The sequence below is a fragment of the Schistocerca nitens genome, chromosome 6, assembly GCF_023898315.1.
Source record: "Schistocerca nitens isolate TAMUIC-IGC-003100 chromosome 6, iqSchNite1.1, whole genome shotgun sequence".
Classification (NCBI taxonomy): domain Eukaryota; kingdom Metazoa; phylum Arthropoda; class Insecta; order Orthoptera; family Acrididae; genus Schistocerca; species Schistocerca nitens.
In genome coordinates, this window is record NC_064619.1 from 149798582 (window position 1) to 149822371 (window position 23790).

At 40.7% G+C, this 23790-nt stretch overlaps 1 protein-coding gene across 3 annotated transcripts in view; it reads left to right on the forward strand.

The window, feature by feature from the left end:
- The window catches only part of LOC126262878 (E3 ubiquitin-protein ligase mib1), a 662829-nt gene that overhangs the window by 86380 nt on the left and 552659 nt on the right, over window positions 1-23790 (forward strand). The window lies entirely within an intron of this gene.

Below are 23790 nucleotides of genomic sequence, written 5' to 3' on the forward strand. Positions count from 1 at the left end.
AGGTCGGTAAAAGGAGCCAATTATTAACCCAGCTCGGTTGTTGAGTGTAACCTCCACCCATAATAATTCACAGGAACTATCCACTTCTACTTCACTACAGGATAAACTACTACTAACAGCGACGAACACTCCACCACCGGTTGCATGCAATCTATCCTTCCTAAACACCGTCTGTACCTTTGTAAAAATTTCGGTAGAATTTATCTCTGACTTAAGCCAGCTCTCTGTACCTATAACGATTTCAGCTTCGGTGCTTTCTATCCTAAATCAGTCAAGGCAATTGCTGGGAAGATAACTGTGAAAAGTACACAGACAATGTATTTCCACATCTCTGTCCATCTTCAGCTTGTGCTTAGTCACTAATGACGTCATACTGATGGTTTGCGAAACACTAATCATCCTTACTTTTTTATTTTTGTATGTGAGCTAAATGATATCCAATTACAGTATCATAAAATGTGTGAAAATTTGGAACCAAAATGTCTTACAAATGTGAGGAAACCTCACTGAATTGGACTAATTTTGCTACATCTGATTCTCTGTGGACAGGGTTACAGAGGATGAAACATTGTGCAAGCACTATGAAGTACTGATTTGTATTAAATATAACATGCATTGCCACATCCTCCAAAGTATACTATAGTAATTATTGTTTTAAGCAATGTGATACTGACTCAGGGGGCCCATTATTATGCCACTTTGTGAGAACCTATTTGCTCAGTTCATTACTCTGATACCTTTATACTGACTTGAGCCATGCCATTAAGAACAAGTAACCTTGACATTTTCATGAATACGTCAAATTGTTGCCAGAGAATGCACATTCAACTTGAAGGTTTGCATGCAAGAAATGGTCATATTCATGACTTGGTTGTGTAAGCTGCCACATTATTGTCCGCAATCCTAATATAGGGCTTTGTGATATCTAGATTTTTGGAAGATGGAAAAAAGGGTGGAGAGAACACTAGTTTGAAATAGGTAGAGGAGTAATTCTGTCAGTGATTCAGTATACAGACTAACCAAAATATTTTGAAGAACAAGGCGTGAGAATTGTTGTTCAACTGATTCCATATGAAGTGGACAACCAGCATCAGCAGTGCTCCAGAAATTTCAGACTGAACAAATAATGTTGTCGAATCAAGTCAAAGAGAAGACTGTGTGTGCAACTTTAGGTGTTGTGCTCTTTGGAGATGGAATATTACCTACAATAAATGTAGGAAACTTCGTACCTACCAAAACTGAAATTTCTCGTTGTATGTAGAGGCAAACTTTGCCAGTAGAAATGTTAGTTGAATTAGTGTATTAAGAAATGATTAGATTTATTTCTGTCTTGAGGCCACATAATTACAGAATTTCGCATAAATTAAGTGTTTCAACTCGGATAGAAGCAGTTAAGGGCTACCTAATAAGAAATGGTTACTGTATGCTTCAGATTTATTTTAAATTAATTGTGAAAATCGTGGTAGGGCTGTTTGTTATTTTCAGTGAAATCCCTGATACAATAATTTTTTTGTGGGAACCTTTTGGACTTTTTAATTCTCTCTCTCTCTCTTTTTATGGGAAACGTATTATGATATTTTGTAGTAATAAATATATCGTGCTTTCTGAGGAAACTGACACACAAAAAAGCCGATAGTATGAACTATTCTCAAGAGAAAACATCATTTAAATATATCCTCTATTCTTCTTGATTTGCAAGTCACAGCTGTTTGAAATATTAGGAATGAAAAAAAGGGGTGTTATTGTTGTGTATTATGTTAAGTTCTTGGTCTGAAATGCCACTGTCACCTTATATTCGTTTTATACCTCATGTACAATGCACTGGGTGAACAAGGTGGTCCAGTGGTTAAAGCACTAGAATGGCATTTGGAAATAGGTGCTCAGACTCTGCCTCTACTGATTACTGTCAGTGGGACATTAAGCCATGATCCTTCCTTCCTTCCTTCCTTCCTTTCTTATTTCAATGTATTAAAGTTGGGAGTGGCATTTTAAAACATGAATTGTAAAGGGAAATAGAGGATAGAAAAAGAGAACCAGGATAATTTACCATTACATGCACCGTTCCCATTCTTGAGTCAGTTTTAGTTAGTTTCATGTTCCATGGATCATATGCTTGACAAAATGTGATGATGTGATATGACTCATTTTACCATTCACATTGCAAATTAATTTGTAATTTTTTAAAAGGTATATACAGATATGAATTAGTAATACCTTCACGCCATCTTTTACGCATTACAGTAATAGAAATTCTTCTACAGAATAAGAGGAGTTGTCGAGAAGAAACTCTTTCAGATTGTTTTCAGATATTACTTTGCTGTCTGTCAGACACTATAATCACTGAGTAAGTGATCAAAAGTTGCAGTTGCAGCAATGTGCACCCCTTATTATGCTAAAGATAATCTTAATGTTGAGTAATAAATGTTGTTTTTCGTTCTGGTATTGTGTGTACGCCACTGTTCCTTTTGAACTGTAATGAGTTATATACAATAGATTTTATGAAGGAATAAGTATACTGTGAAGCAGTAGTCAGAATACCCACCTCCTTAAGCAGATGTCTACAAGATGATCCCGATTGAGCACTGCATATTATTCATATATGCATTCATATGTCTGTCAGACACTTTATAATCACTGGGTAAGTGATCAAAAGTTGCAGTTGCAGCAATGTGCACCCCTTATTATGCTAAAGATAATCTTAATGTTGAGTAATAAATGTTGTTTTTCGTTCTGGTATTGTATGTACGCCACTGTTCCTTTTGAACTGTAATGAGTTATATACAATAGATTTTATGAAGGAATAAGTATACTGTGAAGCAGTAGTCAGAATACCCACCTCCTTAAGCAGATGTCTACAAGATGATCCCGAGTGAGCACTGCATATTATTCATACAGCGTGTCTTTTAGCAATAAAGACTTACCCCAGAACATTATTCCGTAGTGTATTATTGAATGAAAATGTGCAAAATGTATCAACTTACTGATTTGTGTGTCCCCAAGCTTTGCAATGAGTCTAATTGCAAATGTGGCTGAACTAAGTTGTTTTAGAAGTTCAGAAATATGCTTTTTCCAGTTCAAATTCTCAGCAGTATGGACACCTAAGAATTTAGAAGCTTCCACCGTATTTATTATTTTTTTGCTTGTGTTACACTATTGGTGTAGTATGCTAGTTTGGAGAACTGAATATGGTGTGTCTTTTTAAAACTGAGGGTGAGGCCATTGTGTGCTGGATCCGAGTTCGAGTCGTGGTACGGCACATAGTTTTAATCTTCCAGGAAGTTTCATATCAGTGCACACTCCACTGCTGAGTGAAAATATCACTCTGGAAACATCCCCCAGGCTGTGGCTAAGCCATGTCTCTGCAATATCCTTTCTTCCAGGTGTGCTAGTTCTGCAAGGTTCGCAGAACAGCTTCTGTGTTGTTTGGAAGGTAGGAGATGAGGTACTGGCAGAATTGAAGCTATGAGGATGGGTCATGAGTCATGCTTGGATAGCTCAGTTGGTAGATCACTTGCCCGCGAAAGGCAAAGGTCTCGAGTTCGAGTCTCAGTCTGGCATACAATTTTAATTTGACAGGAAGTTTCATGTCAGTGCACACTCTGTTGCAGAGTGAAAATTCTCACTCTGTAATCAACAACATTGTACTGTAATCACCAACGTTGTTGGTTCACCTATAAGGATGAGGTTATTGTACAACTGGCACTATTCGTGAGAACTACCTGCCTAAAGAATGTCAACTTACAACCTCTAAGCCAATGTGCAAAGGGAATAAGAGAGGAGATTTTGATTACAAGAGAAGCAAAAAAAGTGGAATGATTATTACTAGTTAATTCTGCAGTAACAATTGCTTCGACCAGCCGTGTGATCCGTCCAGTAAACTCTGTGAGCCGATATTTAAGACAAGAGACAAAAAGAATACTTGTAACGTGGCAACACGTTATTGGAGAATACAGCAAAAATATTGGGGGGAACTGACCTAATGGACAAAGATACAACAATGTATAGAGTGAACATCAGAGGAAAGAAATGGTGGTGGCCAAGTTTTAGATGGGCACTGGATGTGTCTGTATGTAATGTGTGGCTTCTCTGCAGGAAGACAGGTATGAATATATCACATCTGCAGTTTCAGCACCACATTGTGAAATGTTACCTAGCTTCCATTGCAACAATCCCTAGAGGTCCTGGTCACCCTGCCAGTAATCGATATCAAGGTAGAGTGCTGTATGACATCAAATACGATGAAAAAAAGTCATCTGTTAGCTATGGTACCACAGAAACAAAGAAAATGGTGCAAAGGTACTCCAAGAATGTGATGTTGGTTTGTGCATAGAGTGTTTTGTACCATATCATAGAGAATGGATGCTGATGCCCAAACATAATGTAAATGACATACACTGCTTTATTTTATTTACTGTCATTTATTTTACTTGAAATGCATGATCTGCCTAGTGTGACATATATGTCACACCCTCTCTTTCTTAAATTTTAATTACTTTCTTGTTTAGCTAGTTGTAGTATGTTTCTTTAATGACAATGAACAAGTAAATATCTGATTTGTAAAAAAGAAGTGAAAATTAATTCAGGCTGAAATGGGTTAATACTTGTTTCATAGATATTGAATATGACACTTTGTTATGATGTGGAACATGACAATTTAACAGAAGGTTTATTTATAAGGCATTATTCAGTTTTTTTTTTAAATTGTAAAGTACTATTTTACATCTAAAAATTCGTCTATTGAGTAGACAATGTTATCATTCAGAAATCCTTTTAATTTGTTTTTAAACTCTGGTTAGATGTCTGTAAGATTTTTGATGCTATTCAGTAAGTCACCAAAGACTTTTGTGGCAGCATAATTCACGTACTTCTGTGCCAAAGTTAGATTTAACTGAAAATAGTGAAGACCAAAATTTCTCCAAGTGTTCTAGCTTTGCACATTGCTTTTGATTTTGAATTGGAATGGGTTGTTCATAACAAATTTCATAAGTGAATATATATGTTGTGAAGCTACAGCGAATATCCTTGGTTTCTTAAATAAATGTCTGCAAGATGATCTTGGGCAAGCTCCAATTATTATTCTGATTACACACTTTTTACCTTAATAATCAATTACAGCAAAATATGATGCCAAACAAAAGCAGTGAAAGAATATAGGCAAAGCAAGCTAATTTAGTGGTACATTCATTGCCAAAATATACAGTAATCCTAATAGTAACTGAGCTCAGACATTTAGGCACATCATCAATTTGTTTCTTCCAGTTCGGTCTCTTATCAGTGCATGCACCTAAAAATTTTGAGTATTCTTCCTTAGTTACAGACTTCTGTTCAAAGTCCACATTTCTCAATGGTGTTATGTCATTTACTGTACAGAACTGTATATACTGTGTTCTATCAAAATTTAATGAGAGTCCACGACATTATTTACAATTTCCTCAGCTAATTCTCATATGCTGGGTGTGCTTGCTACTCTTGTATCGTCAGCAAAAAGAATTAGCTTTGCTTTTTCATGGATACAGAGTGGTAAGTCATTAATATATTGGGTGATTTGTTCTAACTTGAGATGACTAGATTTTCCAGAAATGATGCATTGTATGAATAAAAAAGTGTTCTAGGTGAAAAGTTAATATTAGCAAAGGAGATATCTGTCTGTGCCACAACTGGTCACCTCCTAACCACCATTGCTGCCTGGGTGGGGTCAGCTTTGTATTTTCAAATGTGAACCCCCCATTTTCATTGCATATTCAGATACCACACCAAAAAACTGTTGTTTTTGTATTTGTGGTAGATGGTGCTGTCATTGACAGATACCAAGTGTGTGTGTTTTTGCAATTAGGAACCAAGCATTTGATTGTACATTTCATTTATGATATAAATGTAAACCATTGTGTTCATCATTTGCTTTAGTGTTGCTGATTTGATTGTGCAGTACAATATGGTTAGCTATTTCAATGTCTGTGTAATGTAATTGGATAGATAAAAAATCTACTCACCAATTGGGGCAGGACAACATACACACAAAAAAAAGTTTTACTTATGCAAGCCTTTGGAGGGAGTGGCTCCTTCTGGCAGAAGGTTTGAAAGGGGAGGAAGAGGGGTGAAGGGGAAAGAAACTAGAGAGATTTAGGAAAAGGGATAGAGTTTGGAAAAGTCACCCAGAACCCTGGGTTGGGGGAGACCTACCAGACGGGATGAGAAGGAAGGACTGATTGTTGTGGGCTACACAGGATGAGATTTGAAAACCTGAGAACTTAAAGGTAGAATACAGGGTAACATGCAACACAGATAATTAATAAGGGTGAAGAGATAAGTACCTTGTATGTAACAGAGAAGGGAGGGAGATGGCGAAAAATAGACAGATCAGAAAATGAAATATGTAGAAATGTAAAATAAAACTAAAATGGAGTGAAGAATAAAGTAGTTATTGTGAAGAAATGCTGAGACAATATCCTGCAACAGGATGCTGTGTGTTGCCAATATATACCCTCTGCCAATGCCCATTCAACCTAACTGATAACTTGGTGGTAATCGTGCTGATGCAAAAGGCTAAACATTATTTACATAACAGCTGATGTATGACTTGTCATTTCGCAGGTGGCTCTGTCTTTGATAGTATATGTTTTGCCAGTTGCATGGCTGGTAAGAGAATGCATAGGGCAAGTCTTGCAGCAGGGACGATCACAGGGGTAGGAACCACAGGGTAGGGAGATGAGTGCAAAAGAAGCATAGGGTGTGACAAGGATATTGCAGAGATTGGGAGGGCATTGAAACACTATTCTAGGTGCAGTTGGCAAAATCTCAGGCTGAATGGATCTCATTTCACTGCATGATTTTAGGAAATCATAGCCTTGTCGAAGTAGCTAATTAATACCTTCAAGACCAGGATAATACTGAGTGACTAGTGTGCTCCCATGTTGTTTTTTGAAAGGGTCAGCAATACCAGGATTGGATGTGATAGCCCTGTGACCATCCCTGCTGCAAGACTTGCACTATGCACTCTTCTACCACCACTTATACCAGCGCCGTAAGTGGCAAAACATATACCATCAAAGGGAGAGCCACCTGTGAAACATCACATCATAAACTAGCTGTTATGTAAGCACTGTTCGGCCTTTTACAGTGGCATGACTACCACAGAGTTAACAGTTTGTATGAATGAGAATAGGCAGAGGGTGTATACCAGCAAGACACAATGTGCTGTTGCAGAGCATGCTCTACAACATGACAGTCATGACCTCGGTGTCTGTTTCACCACACATGCCATCTGGATTCTTTCTCGAGACACCAGTTTCTCAGAAATCCATAAATGAGAACTAGCACTACAACATGTCCTTCATTTATGTTAGTTTCTTCTGTCTGAGCAGTTCTTCACCATAACTACTCCTTTCTTCATTCCATTTTAGGTTTTTACATCTTTCATTTTCTGACCTGTCCATTTTTTGCCATCCCCCACCCACCTCTGTTACGCACAATACAATTAGTTTTTCACTCTTTTTAACTCATGCATGATGTTTTAGCAGTAATCTCTGTCTTACATATTACCCTGTCTTTTACCTTTAAGCTCTCAGGTTTTCAAATCTCACCCTGTGCAGTCCCCAACAATCATTAGTTCCTTCTCATCCTGTCCAGTAAGTAATCGCTGACAAGGGTTGCTGGGTGACTTTCACAAACTCTACCCCCTTTTCCTAAACCTCCCCAATTCTTTTCCCTTCACCCCTGTTCCTTCAACTTCAGCCCTTCTGCCGGAAGAAGGAGCCAATGGCTCTGAAAGCTTGCGTAAGTAAAACTGTTTTTTTGTAGGTGTGTTGTCCTGCTGCCGGTGTGATACATGAACGACGACATGGATGTGAGTTTTTTGTTCCCAGCGGGATGCTTGCTAACAGTTAGTCCCCTTGCCTCTCACTACTGGGGTGTTTGATTTTGATGAATCCCCTTGCCTATTACCATTGGGGTGCTTGATTTCAGTGAATCTTGTTGCCTCTCACATTAATTGTAAATTGTAATAAAAGCTCAAACTGATGACCTTCCATTTTGATTCATTTATTAATTTGTGCATGGAATACGTGAACACAGCTTGAAAGTGTGTATGATGGCATGTTTCCCCAAGCACTTCTGAAAGTTTCTATTATTTTCTATTGAGTAGTTGGTACTTCTGCATACATTTTGTTCTTCAGATAACCCCACCAGAAAAACTCTGGTGATGCAAGGTGGCAGGTGACCTGGCAGGTCACGCTACCGGACCACCTCTACTGATCCAGTGACAATTGAAATTGCGTTTCAGTTGTTCTTTGGCTCTTGTAGAGTAATGTGTTCTACAACAGTCATATTGCAACCAAGTGCTATGTTTCTCTATGAGGGTACATATTCCAACAGAATGGGTAGCTCGTCTTGCAGTAACTCACAACGTTTTTCCCTGTTCAGTGTGTCTTGCACAACAAAGAGGCCAATTAATTTGTTGCCTATGATGCTGCACCAAACATTAACAGACCATGGATGTTGACAAGCAACCTCATATACCCTGTGCGGGTGATCCACATTCCAATAATACGTTATACCGATTAATTTTGGCATTGATCTTAAATGTTGACTTGTAAGAGAACATTACCTGAAAAAATAATTGTGGGCCGTTCTGTATTTCCACAAGTGCCCAATTACAAAACCACATCAAATTCTGAAAATCATTCCCGTGAAGTTCTCGGTACATGGAGATTTGGTAGAAGTGGTATTTCTGATGGTGTAAGATCCTCCAGATACTTGTGTGAACTATTCCAGACTGCCACGATATGTCTCGGATACTTCCATGTCGATTACAAGTCATTGCAGCTATTACTGTAATTTCATTATTGATGTTTCTCTTTACAATTGCTCTACATGTTTGCTTTTTAAGCATCACATGCCCTTCAGTAGTAAATTGCACGGTATTGTCACCTGTCGGCAAAATGTTCAGTACAGAGAGCAACAGCAGCATCGAATTGCTTGCAGCCTCACTGTAAAGTAAAATTATTGTAATCTACTCTGTGACAGCTACAAGATCCAGTATGCCAGCTGTGCCAGAAGAGGCTCCAGAGAGGAGTGGTGGCGAAACATTCAATGTTCGCGCCTGTAAAGGCACTGGTGCTCACTGCATGATGGGGTGCTAAGCGATGGTGTGTGTGTGTGCGCGCGCGCGCGTGTGTGTGTGTGTGTGTGTGTGTGTGTGTGTGCGCGTGTGTGCGTGTGTGTGTGTGTGTGTGTGTGTGTGCGTGCGTGTGCGTGTGCGCGCGCTCGCGTATGAATTTCAATGGTGCCAATGTTGGGCCATATTATGTGCACTATACAATCACATTTGCAATGCTCAAGTACTGTTTGAATATCAGTATCAACTGTTAGGACACAAAGGTTTACATTTACTTTGTAAATGAAATGTAGTCTCAGATGCATTCGATCTTAATTGCAAAAATGGCCACACATGATGTTTTTCCTTATTATAGTGCTATGTACCTTGATTAGGAAACAATGGCTTGAGTAAACCCTAAATATTTTTTGGCATAGAATCTGAATATGCAGTAAAAATGGGGGAGGGTTCCCATTTGAAAATACAAAGTGGACCCCGCACATGTAGGAGCGATGGTTAGGAGGTGGCCAGTTGTAACACAGACTAATGTTGCCTTACTAATATTAACTTTTCACCTAAAACGTGTGTTTTTCCTTTTTTTGTTGCAATGCATCGTTTTTTATATATTTAGTTGTCTTAAGTTAAAACAAACACCCTCTATACTAAGAACAATAAGGGGCTCAAGACTGAACCCTGTGAGACACCCGTTCCTCATACCTCCCTAGATTAAGAAATCTGACAATTTGGCACATTATGTGAACTGTTTACTTCAGCCTTCTGCACTTTTCCAGTTGAATATGGACTAAACCATTTGTGCACTGTCCCTCTCATTCTAGAATACTTAAACTTATCTAGAAAAATTGCATGATTCATGCAGTCAAAAAATACCACCGAGTGATCTTTGGTTATTCAAAGCATTTAATATCTGATCAATGAAAATGTTTTGTTGAAAAGCCTTTCTGAAAACCGAACTGACATTTTGTTAGTTATTACTTTTTTTAACAGATATGTGAAGCTTCTCTTGAATATGTAACTTTTTCAACAGAGCTGTCAGGAGAGAGACTGGGTGGTAATTGTTGGCATGTGACCTATCCCCCTTTTCATGCAGTGGTTTAACAATATGTAGCATGTTTGTCTGTCAGTGATCTATTATATATGCGGTTGAGAATCCTACTTATTTGGTGGGAACAATCTTTTAGTACTCTGTTAAAATGCCATCAAGTCCATGTGGGCTTTTACTTTTGAGCGAGTTTATCATTTTCGTAATTTCGGAAGGAGAGGTGGTTAGAATTTTAATTTTATCAAATTACACAAGTATTGCATTATCCATATATAGCCTTTATTTTCTAATAAAGATCTTGAGCCTGTTTCCTCCATGACATTTAATGGTTATTTAAAATGTGAATGCATTATTGTGGCCAAGATAGACATGAAGCCCACACCTACCATGGTAGTACAATTTTATATGCCAACTAGCTCTGCAGATAACGAAGGGATTGATGAAATATATGATGAGATAAAAGAAATTATTCAGATAGTGAAGGGAGACGAAAATTTAATAGTCACAGGTGAATGGAATTTGATAGTAGGAAAAGGAAGAGAAGGATTAGTAGTAGGTGAATATGGAATGGAGGTAAGAAATGAAAGAGGAAGCTGCCTGATAGAATTTTGCACAGAGCGTACTTAATCATAGCTAACACTTGGTTCAAGAATCGTGAAAGAAGGTTGTATACATGGAAGAGACCTGGAGATACTGGAATTTTTCAGATAGATTATATAATGGTAAGACAGAGATTTAGGAACCAGGTTTTAAATTTTAAGACATTTCCAGGGGGAGGTGTGGACTCTGACCACAATCTGTTGGTTATGAACTATAGATTAAAACTGAAGAAACTGAAAAAAGGTGGGAATTTAAGGAGATGCAACCTGGATAAACTGTCTAAACCAGAGGTTGTACAGAGTTTCAGGGAGAGCATAAGGGAATGATTGACAGGAATGGGGGAAAGAAATACAGTAGAAGAAGAATGGGTAGCTTTGAGAGATGAAGTAGTGATGGCAGCACAGGATCAAGTAGGTAAAAAGACAAGGGCTATTAGAAATCCTTGGGTAACTGAAGAAATATTGAATTTAATTGATGAAAGTAGAAAATATAAAAATGCAGTAAATGAAGCATGCAAAAAGGAATACAAATGTCTCAAAAATGAAATTGAAAGAAAGTGCAAAATGGCTAAGCGAGGATAGCTAAAGGACAAATTTAAGGATGTAGAGGCATATCTCACTAGGGGTAAGATATATACTGCTTACAGGAAAATTAAAGAGACCTTTGGAGAAAAGAGAACTACTTGTATGAATACCAAGAGCTCAGATGGAAACCCAGTTCTAAGCAAAGAAGGGAAAGCAGAAAGGTGGAAGGAGTATATAGAGGCTGTATACAAGGGTGATGTACTTGAGGATAATATTATGGAAATGGAAGAGGATGAAGATGAAATGGGAGATATGATACTGTGTAAAGAGTTTGACAGAGCACTGATAGATCTAAGTCGAAACAAGGCCCCGGGAGTAGGCAACATTTCATTAGAACTACTGACAGCCTTGGGAGAGCCAGTCCTGACAAAACTCTACCATCTGGTGAGCAAGATGTATGAGACAGGTGCAATACCCTCAGGCTTCAAGAAGAATATAATAATTCCAATCCCAAAGAAAGCAGGTGTTTGACAGATGTGAAAATTACCGAACTATCAGTTAGTCACAGCTGCAAAATACTAACGCGATTCTTTACAGACGAATGGAAAAACTGGTAGAAGCGGACCTCGGGGAAGATCAGTTTGGATTCCGTAGAAATGTTGGAACATGTGAGGCAATACTAACCTTACAATTTATCTTAGAAGAAAGATTAAGAAAAGGCAAACCTACGTTTCTAGCATTTGTAGACTTAGAGAAAGCTTTTGACAATGTTGACTGGAATACTCTCCTTCAAATTCTGAAGGTGGCAGGGGTAAAATACAGGGAGTGAAAGGCTATTTACAATTTGTACAGGAACCTGATGGCAGTTATAAGAGAAGAGGGGCATGAAAGAGAAGCAGTGGTTGGGAAGGGAGTGAGACAGGATTGTAACCTATCCCCGATGTTATTCACTCTGTATATTGAGCAAGCGGTAAAGGAAACAATAGAATAATTCAGTGTAGGAATAAAAATCCATGGAGAAGAAATAATAACTTTGAGGTTTGCCAATGAGATTGTAATTCTGTCAGAGACAGCTAAGGACCTGGAAGAGCCTTTGAATGGAATGGACAGTGTGTTGAAAGGAGGATATAAGATGAACATCAACAAAGGCAAAATGAGAATAATGGAATGTAGTGAAATTAAGTCGGGCGATGCTGAGGGAATTAAATTAGGAAATGACACACTTAAAGTAGTAAAAGAGATTTGCTATTAGGGGAGCAAAATAACTGATGATGGTCGAAGTAGATGTAAAATGTACACTGGCAATTGCAAGGAAAGTGAAATTTGTTAACATCGGGTATAGGTTTAAGTGTCAGGAAGTTGTTTCTGAAAGTATTTGTATGGAGTGTAGCCATGTATGTAAGTGATGAGGAGGTATTGAATAGAATTGGGGAGAAGAGGAGCTTGTGGCACAACTTGACTAGAAGAAGGGATCGGTTGGTAGGACATGTTCTGAGGCATCAAGGGATCACCAAATTAGTACTGGAGGGCAGTATGGAGGGTAAAAATCGTAGAGGGAGACCAAGAAATGAATACAGTAAGCAGATTCAGAAGGATGTAGGCTGCAGTAGGTACTGGGAGATGAAGAAGCTTGCACAGGATAGAGTAGCATGGAGAGCTGCATCAAACCAGTCTCAGAACTGAAGACCACAACAACAACAACAATATAATACAATAGTTTTTATAATATTTGACTGTTTCTGGGTTATTACTGTTTATTGCTGTTAGATACATTTCTCTTTTCCAGTTATAAGTTATTTTTATTTCTTTAGTAAGTCTTTGTTTCTTACAAGGTTTCTTACAAATACATTTCACTGTTTCCAAACAAACTGATAGTATTGTCTGATTATGAGTAAACAAATAAGACAGGTATTGGAAAAGGTTTTAGACTAAGTTGTTGTTTTTTACCAATATTTTTCAATAGCTGTGCTGTGAACTGTACAGATGAAGCATTAGAAAAATGCATGCAGCATAATTGTAGGAGGAGGGGGAGGAGGCAACAGGATAAAGACTATTATTTTTGAAAATGATTAAGCAGTGATTAAAAGCAGTGTTGGCTAAATCAGAGGAAGAATTATAATTTATGATGGAGGAGATTATGAAAGGTGGGAAAGATCATGACTTGGGGATAAATAAAGGAAAGATCAAGAATTGGCACGTCTGTAGGTGCCGCCAACATGTCATTGGAAAGAAAGAAAAACCTTGGAACAAGTAAAATATTTTAGGTACTTATGAAAATTGAAGCTGTGCCTAGGAAATAGAAATAGAATACCTATGAGTAAAAAAACCTTTGAAATGGTGTAGGTCTTATTAACAATAAAATGAAGTCCAATAGAACTAAAAAGAGATTTTTTTATCTGGAGTCTAGGTTATAGTGGCAGTTGGTCATGGACAGTCAAAAAGACAAAAAATGACAAGTAACAGGATAGTTTCAAAATGTGGTTCTGCGGAAAAATGCTAAATGTGTAATGAAATTTCTAAAACAGGAGAGGAAAGGAAACTAGTGAAAATGATGAAAGTGAAGAAAACTGCTTGGCAGGGACATCCAGTATACTGAAAAGACACCGTCTGCATTGATGACTCATTGAAGAAAAGAAGAAGATGATGATGATGATGATGATGATGATGATGATGATGATGACGACGACTTGGAATGCTACGTGACACTAAAAAAAGGATGAAGTTAGCAGCTGGTTAAGGAAGAAACATAGTAAAAGTGATCGCATCCAGCCGATGCCTGTCTTAAAAAAGAAAGAAGTATGCGTTTTTCATCACTGATGTGAAATATGCCTTACACGTGTAGTGAGCGCTTTTGTTATGTTTCCACTTTGAATGATACTCTAGAGATGTGATGACCATGGAGTTGGTGTACGTTGTAGATATGAAAAGTTCGTGGAAGCAGTGAAATGTCCCAAGAGTGTGAACGGGAAAAGTTGCCTCCTCATAGCGCAGGAGATGCATCATTTTTCCCCACACGTTGTTGCTTGCTGTGCAAATCTTCTCTTGGTGTGCGTACCGTCGTAAAATAACATCGGGCATTTAATTTATCCCGGTATCTCCCGCGCGACATTCGTGGCGCAGAACACTAGGAGCACGCTGGTCGCGTCTCCAGCGACCTTTGTTTCCTGTGGATTTTGTGGTGTCAGTTACGCTGCCAACAGTGGCGCCAGCGCATCACTACCGCCGTTGTGATGTAACCGTCCGTTGGCCGTGTTTTGTCTGCCCCTTTTGTGAGCAGCGCGTCGTGTGAATAGTCCCTCTCGTTGCTTGCACACACACACACACACACACACACACACACACACGAGCGCGCGCGCGCGCGCCGTCGCGTCCCGGCAGCTCGTTTGCGCACCTGGTAAATCTGCATTACTTCTTGCGCGCTGTCATTAAGCCGCGACATTGGAGCCAGTTATCTTTTCGGCTCTTTGTCAGGGCCGCTCTCCCTTCTCATCCGTTGTTATCACGGCCCGGCCGCCTTCACTGTTTGCCGCGTCGCGCTCTGTGCCATTCATCTCTGACTCCTTTTGTGTGCGCGCTCGTGTTTAGTTAGCGTTTCTGCTCGGCAACCGGATTTGCAGCAGGCGCCGCCGGCTCTAAGGTCCTCGTATAAATCAAACGTGTGCTTCCGGGCAGGTGGGAGAGAACCGAGAGGTAGTCAGCGCTGCAGCTCGAGGACGTTCTCGCGCGGCTTCGCAAGCCGCCGCCTCCTTTTACAAGTGTAGCACCGCCGACCCTTGGCAATACTTAGTAGGTGAAACTTTTTGTTTTGACATCTACATATATATTCTGCAAGCCCAGTGTACTGTGCATTGCTGAGACTACACTGTACTAATGTTGTCGCTTTTCTCTCCCATTACATTCGCCTATTGAGCCAGGCAAAAATGACTGTTATTGTGCCCTGGTTCCTCTCAGGCTATTCTCACGATCCGAACGCGAGGTTACGATGGTTGCAGAAAAATTGTCACAGTCTTCTTCGAATACAGCTTCTCTAAATTTGCCCAACGATGTTTCGCGAGAACTAAGACATGTTTCTTCCCAGGGTTCCCATTTAAGTTTACCGAGTGTTTCTGTTACACTTTGATATAGGGTATACCGACATGTCGTCATCCTAGCAGCACTTGTCCTAATTCATTCAATTTCTGTTGTCCTGTCTACCCAATAGAGTCTCTAAACATCTTAAGAACACACTAGAATTTGTCGCGCTATCGTGCTGTATGCCGACATGTCGTCATCCTAGCAGCACTTGTCCTAATTCATTCAATTTCTGTTGTCCTGTCTACCCAATAGAGTCTCTAAACATCTTAAGAACACACTAGAATTTGTCGCGCTATCGTGTTGTATGCTGTTTTCTTTACAGGTGCATTAAACATTCCCAGGACCTTTAAACTAAAGTCTTACATTCGTCACCTGTTTTAAGCATTTTGTATAGTTTCGTAAAATTACCCATAAATACTTGCATGATTTGATGTACTCGAGATATTCATCACTACACTTGACACCAGATATTATTGGGCTTTTTGTATTTGGCATGGGTATTATATTTTTGTAGATTTAAAGAGGACGCACCAAATGGAAATTTTGCCTCAGTGTTTCTGTAATTCCTTCTGATCATCCACCGACAGTACTTTGCTGTAAGCAACGGTATTTCTGACCCTTTTGATAAATCATTTACGTACCTTGAAAGCATTGTAGACCTTGTTACGTTTTCTTGTGACAAAGTCAACGTTATTGTCGTCTGTGTGCAACATTCTCCCCCCAGTATAACATATTGGATTCGTCTGGTGTTAGGCCTTCTTTCAAAAATTACACCCAGTGGGGATATATTCTTACAATGGGGTAGGAAGGATGGGGCTAGGTGGTGCAGTAATGAATCAAAGTTGATGTTCGTGGTCTAGTATATAGAACAGCGATATTAATTTTCAGTATAAAATATTTTATTTGTGTAGATTGCAGTTTTATACAATGGTTTGTCCAGTTTCGATTGTGCTTGGTAACTTATTGTTACCATGTGTAATTCGTTACATGTTGTACAATCAAGTACTGACATTGTGAGTCATTGAAACTCGGCACTAAATTGGACAATGTGTGATGACTTACACACGCTAACAATAGTTTTATGATGTGAAGATGATTACTAGCACAATCAAAACCGGTCTTATCTCTGTATATAGGAATTGGAAGTTCCAAATTCCCTGCTCACTTCTGTCTGTATGTACAGGCTAATCTTAGAAATCTCTTTAGGGATTTTGATTTGGTTTTGAGCAGTACATAGGATTCACGAGGAAGCTTAGTATATAATATTTACAAGCTTATCATGGAGACTGGCTGAGCTACGATGAATTACAGTCTCCCACCCTGGGAAAACGGTGACATTTCCATCTAGTGGTGAAGCTGCCGCACTCCAGAATCTGAGTCTGGCCTTGTGCTGTAGCGTGTGCTTAAAAACTGATAGGTCACGGAATAGAATCCCTGTAGCACCACGTATTTTCCATTGTCTTTTATGATAACATTCACATCTCAGTGATTGCAGATTTTCCAGAAGCGAAACGTGATTCAGATCCAAAGTAGTAGTAGTAATAGCAGCAGTAGCAGCTGCAGCAGCAGCAGCTTCATTCATATATTTAGATCTCTTTTTAACAAGGATATAGGACATGTCAAAGTATTTACAAGTTTAGACTGATTTAAAATAAGCTAATTCATATACACATACATTTACAGACGTTTAGTTGGAGACAAACATTAGATATACTCCTGATGTACAATACTTCTTTTTACAAATAACTTATTAAATAATGTCCTGCCATACTGTTCACTCATATATCACCATCAGTCATTGCACACTCTCATAACATTTCACTGACTACACACACACACACACACACACACACACACACACACACACACACACACGTACGTGATCTCTGGTCCATTTTCTGTACCACACTTCCCATTTGCTGTCCTGAAAAATTTAGTCAGCGCCCCTCTATAATGAGTGAGATGTTGAGCTCTGAAAGAGGAAGAGGTGTTAGTACTGTTCTATGCATAACTGGGGGGTACGTTTTTAAAGAAAAGGAAACAAGAAGGAAAAAACGTAGAAAACATAGTGTGAAGGTGTCATGTGAAATGTTGGATGTTTTATGATCATTATTATTATTTACTTGTATAACTCCTTTTTTTTCGTTGTATAAAATCTATCTCATAACAGGTACTTTTTAGCTGCTTTTTTAAACAAGTTTATTTTTGCAATCTCTTTAAACTCCTTTGGTAATTTATTTTATAGTTTTATTCCTTGATAGAAAATGCTGTTTTGAGTTCTATGTTTGTTTTTTCTTGGTAAATGTAAGTTGAGTCTAGCTCTTGTTCCATGGTCATGGACATAGCTATTTGTGCAGTAATTACAATGTTATTTTTGATGTGTACAACGTACTGCTGATGTATTCACACGGAGCAGTTAAAATCCCCAGTGTTTTGAACAAATCTTTACAATGAGCTCAACTACACTCCTGGAAATGGAAAAAAGAACACATTGACACCGGTGTGTCAGACCCACCATACTTGCTCCGGACACTGCGAGAGGGCTGTACAAGCAATGATCACACGCACGGCACAGCGGACACACCAGGACCCGCGGTGTTGGCCGTCGAATGGCGCTAGCTGCGCAGCATTTGTGCACCGCCGCCGTCAGTGTCAGCCAGTTTGCCGTGGCATACGGAGCTCCATCGCAGTCTTTAACACTGGTAGCATGCCGCGACAGCGTGGACGTGAACCGTATGTGCAGTTGACGGACTTTGAGCGAGGGCGTATAGTGGGCATGCGGGAGGCCGGGTGGACGTACCGCCGAATTGCTCAACTCGTGGGGCGTGAGGTCTCCACAGTACATCGATGTTGTCGCCAGTGGTCGGCGGAAGGTGCACGTGCCCGTCGACCTGGGACCGGACCGCAGCGACGCACGGATGCACGCCAAGACCGTAGGATCCTCCGCAGTGCCGTAGGGGACCGCACCGCCACTTCCCAGCAAATTAGGGACACTGTTGCTCCTGGGGTATCGGCGAGGACCATTCGCAACCGTCTCCATGAAGCTGGGCTACGGTCCCGCACACCGTTAGGCCGTCTTCCGCTCACGCCCCAACATCGTGCAGCCCGCCGCCAGTGGTGTCGCGACAGGCGTGAATGGAGGGACGAATGGAGACGTGTCGTCTTCAGCGATGTGAGTCGCTTCTGCCTTGGTGCCAATGATGGTCGTATGCGTGTTTGGCGCCGTGCAGGTGAGCACCACAATCAGGACTGCATACGACCGAGGCACACAGGGCCAACACCCGGCATCATGGTGTGGGGAGCGATCTCCTACACTGGCCGTACACCACTGGTGATCGTCGAGGGGACACTGAATAGTGCACGGTTAATCCAAACCGTCATCGAACCCATCGTTCTACCATTCCTAGACCGGCAAGGGAACTTGCTGTTCCAACAGGACAATGCACGTCTGCATGTATCCCGTGCCACCCAACGTGCTCTAGAAGGTGTAAGTCAACTACCCTGGCCAGCAAGATCTGCGGATCTGTCCCCCATTGAGCATGTTTGGGACTGGATGAAGTGTCGTCTCACGCGGTCTGCACGTCCAGCACGAACGCTGGTCCAACTGAGGCGCCAGGTGGAAATGGCATGGCAATCCGTTCCACAGGACTACATCCAGCATCTCTACGATCGTCTCCATGGGAGAATAGCAGCCTGCATTGCTGCGAAAGGTGGATATACACTGTACTAGTGCCGACATTGTGCATGCTCTGTTGCCTGTGTCTATGTGCCTGTGGTTCTGTCAGTGTGATCATGTGATGTATCTGACCCCAGGAATGTGTCAATAAAGTTTCCCCTTCCTGGGACAATGAATTCACGGTGTTCTTATTTCAATTTCCAGGAGTGTAGTATTTTTGGTTATTATTGTTATGGCTCTTTTCTGGAGTTTGAAAATTGTTTTCATATTTTATGCAGTTGTTCCTCAAAAAATAATGCCATAGCTAAGAATTGAGTCTACATTTGAATAGTGGGTAACTAAAAGACACTGCATGTTGCTCACTGATGATAGGATTCTAAGGGCATAACACGCTGATGACATTCTGTTTGGAAGTACGAGGGTAATCCCAAAAGTAAGGTCTCCAATTTTCTTATAAGTACATAGACCTGTTTATTTCTACAATGGTTTACATCAGTTTAAAGCTTGAACATTTAGCTATTTTTCGACGTAATCACCATTTCCATCGATGCAATTTTGTAGACGCTGAGGCAGTTTTTGTATGCCCATGTCATACCAGCTTGCTGCCATGCTGTTCAGAAAGTTATGTAGCTCTTCATTCACAGAGTTTCTTACCCTCATTTATCTTTCTGTCTATATTGGAACTGAACTGTCTACACAACAATGTAGACGTTGAAGGTATGCATTGCATCTCTTGTTCAGGAGCAAATTTGTTTAATTCACTCGCGGTACAATAGTATTTCCCATGTAACTCTTCGCCCACAGATTAGCATTTGCCGCTACCCAATTCTGTCTCGGGCTTGTTGCCGCAGCTGTGTTAGTTGTGCTTTAACACTGACACAGGGCAGTGTGGATAGATTCACTGACGAATAATCGGCTGATGTGCACCTCATAGGTTCGATGAATGCAATCAAAGACTGACACAGCGCCGCCGTGCTGAGATGTTCCTGCAGCGACGGCAATCTTACCACGGTACTTTGGCATCCTAGGATTGTCACATTTCTCCGTGTTTTGCGTTGTACATTTTGGTGGTAGAATATTACAGATTTTTCCCTCTTGTGAATATATTTTCACAGCAACAGTGGCAATTGAGCTAACAACCGAATAAATAATAATAATAATAATATAATAATAATAATAATAATAAATTATTACTCTATGACGTGGCACTGGAGATTAAGGTCGCTTATAGCATAATGCTTAAATATCTTTGAAAACTTTCGAAATTTTTTCATTGGAGTTTGGGTTCACCCTGTGTACTAGACCTCAGATAAACAAGCGGGTACCATCTCAGGTTTTCTTTTTTTCTTTTTTTTTTAATTTTCAATTTTTGTACCGTTCAGTGCGTTATGGTTGCACTTATGTAGCTGCAATTGAGAAATGTGTTTTTTCTGTATTTGAGTTCTACGCCATTCTAGAGGAAAAATTGATTGTAAGCCTGAAAAAGGCGATAAATGACATTGTCTTTCTAGCTTGTTCTTCAGAATATAATGGAGGCGAAAGTAGAAGAAATGTAGTGTTTCAGTTTCAACAAGGGCGAACTGTCGAGAAGATGGATGCAACACGCCTTACGAAACGAAATAATGATGTAGAACGCCTACAATTTCGCAGTACGGCAACCCGTGTGACCGTGCTGTCTCTCACAAGGGAACCTCCCCATGGCACCCCCCTCAGATTTAGTTACAAGTTGGCATAGTGGATAGGCCTTGATAAACTGAAGACAGGTCAATTGAGAAAACAGGAAGAAGTTGTGTGGAACTGTGAAAAAATAAGCAAAATATACAAACTGAGTAGTCCATGGGCCACATAGACAACATTATGGAGAGTGGGAGCGCAGGAGCGCCGTGGTCCCGTGGTAGCGTGAGCAGCTGCAGAACGAGAGGTCCTTGGTTCAAGTCATCCTTCGAGTGAAAATTTTACTTTCTTTATTTTTGTATAGTTATTATCTGTCCGTTCGTTCATTGACGTCTCTGTTCACTGTAATAAGTTTAGTGTCTGTGTTTTGCGACCGCATCGCAAAATCGTGCGATTAGTAGACGAAAGGACGTGCCTCTCCAATGGGAACGGAAAACATTTGATCGCAAGGTCATAGGTCAACCGATTCCTCCACAGGAAAACACATCTGATATATTCTATACGACACTGGTGACGGCATGTACGTCACATGACAGGAATATGTTGTCGACCCACCTAACTTGTACACTTGGCGAATGGGTAAAAAGGTTCTTCTACCTTGCCCGATTTAGGTTTTCTTGTGGATGTGATAATCATTCCCAAAAAAGTGATGAAAACATAAGAGTTTGTCACATAAACTGAAAATAAAAAATTAAACTTTTCACTCGATGGAAGATTTGAACCAAGGACCTTTCGTTCCGCAGCTGCTCACGTTACCGCGAGACCACGGCGCTCCTACGTTCTCAGTGTCCTTGATGTTGCCTATCTTCCCATGAACTACTCAGTTTGTATATTTTGCTTATTTTTTCATAGTTCCACACAACGTCTTCCTGTTTTCTCAATTGATCTGTGTTCAGTTTTTCAAGGCCTATCCACTGTGACAACTTATAACTAAATCTGATGGGGGTGCGATGGGGAGGTTCCCTTGTCAGTATTAAAAGGTAAAAGTTTTTTTTTTACAAACTCATGGTCACTTGTTCGGCATACAGTTCTTTCGAACGGAAGCCAAATGTCAGCGTATCTCTAGAAACGAGAGAGAACAGAAAAAAATTTCGAGCAGCGTATCGAAATTGAAGACATTGATTAGTTTACGAATACTGGGTTAACAGAAATACTTTTACTTTGGGGGTGGGTTCCTCACACCACGATAAGAAAAGAAAAAAAAACATAGAAGATAGGTTCGAGAATCATTGTTTAATTGCTAGTGAATGAATATTTCACGATGCCCTGAAGTCAGAAGACCGTAACAAATGTTAAAAATGCCCTCTGTTTGCTTCTATGCAAGCACGCAACTCTGCTTGCTTCTATGTAAGCACGCAATCGTTGAATGATGGACTGTTGCACTCTTCCAAACACCCACGGACGCTGTAGGATGGTTTCGCAGATTTCAGTGGCACTTTGATGAAATTTCACTGCATTACAAACGCCAGCTGCGTAAATAAATTGCTTTAGGCTGTCCCTAGGCAATAATCCGTAGAACGAAATCGGGAAAACGTGCAAGCGATGGTGCGTCCGCTACATACCTATCCATATGGACATATCATCCAGCAGATCTCGAACAATGTGGCTGTAGTTTACTGGAGCTCTATCGCGTGTGAAGTCTTCCTCCACAACTGAGTGGTCAGCATAGCTGACTGCCGTGCGGGGGACCCTTGTTCAGTTCCCGGTACTGCCAGGGATTTTTCCTCGGCGGGAGGACTGGAACGGGTTTCACACGGCCTCGTGGTGCCAGCTGAGGAGCTGCTCGAACGAGACGTAGCGGCCGACTGCGGCCGGGAGAGCAGTGTCCTGACCTGGCGCCCCCTCCGTACAGCGTCCAAATGACGCCGTTGGCAGAAGGTGACACGGCAGTCGGTCGATCCGATTGGCCAGTATGAGGCTAGAACGGCGGAGCTATAAATCACATCCTTCCTCTTATTTACAGTGACACGTTTTATGGAAAGTCTGTAACACTATTTAGAATAAACTGCAGTGAAAAAAGTCATGAGATAGCGATACACTTATATACAAATGGCAGTCGTATCGCGTACGTGCGGTATAAATGGACAGTGTGCTGTCATTTGTAGTCACATGAAAAGGTTTCCGACGTGATATACGTTCAACGCGAAGTGGTAGTTGTAACCGGACGCATGGTACGTTTCATTTCAGAATTAATTAGGGAATTCAATATTCCGAGATCCGCAGTGTCAAGCGTGTGCTGAGAATACCAAATTTCAGGCGTTATCTCTCATCACGCATAGCATAACGGCTGACGGTCCTCACTTAGCGACCGAGAGTACCGGTGTTTGCGTATTGCTGTCAGTGCTAGCAGACAGGCAACACTGCGCGAAACAACCGCAGAAATCAATGTGGGACGTACGACGAACGTATCCGTTAGGACAGTGCGGCGAAATGTGGCGTTAGTGGGCTATGGCAGCAGATGACCAACACGATTGCTTTTGCTAACAACACGACATCGTCTGCAGCACCTCTCCTGGGCTCGTGACCATATCCGTTGCACCTCAGACTGCTGGAAAACCGTGACACGGTCAGATGACTCCCGATTTCGGTTGGTAAGAGCTCACTGTGAGGTTTGAGTATGGCGCAGACACCACGAAGCCATGGACCCAAGTTGTCAACAAGGCGTTGTGGAAGTTGTCGGTAGCTCCATAATGTTGTGGACTGGTCCAGTTGAACCGATCATACATTGTAAATCGTTATGTTAGTGTGTTTGGAGACCGTTTACAACCGTTTATGGACTTCATGTCCTCAAACAACGATGGAATTTTTAATGTAAACAACGCACTACATCACCGGGCTGCAATTGTTCACAATTGGTTTGAAAAACATTCTAAACAATTCGAGCGAAAGATTTGCCCATCCATCCAACATTTATGGGACCTAATCGAAAGGTCATTTCGAGCACAAAATTCTGCACCGGCAACGCGTTCGCAATTATGGACGGTTATAAAGGCAGCATGGCTCAATATTTCTGCGGGGAACTTCCGATGACTTGTTGAGACCATGCCACGTCGAATTGCTGCAGTACGCCGTGCTAAAGGAGGTCCGGTAC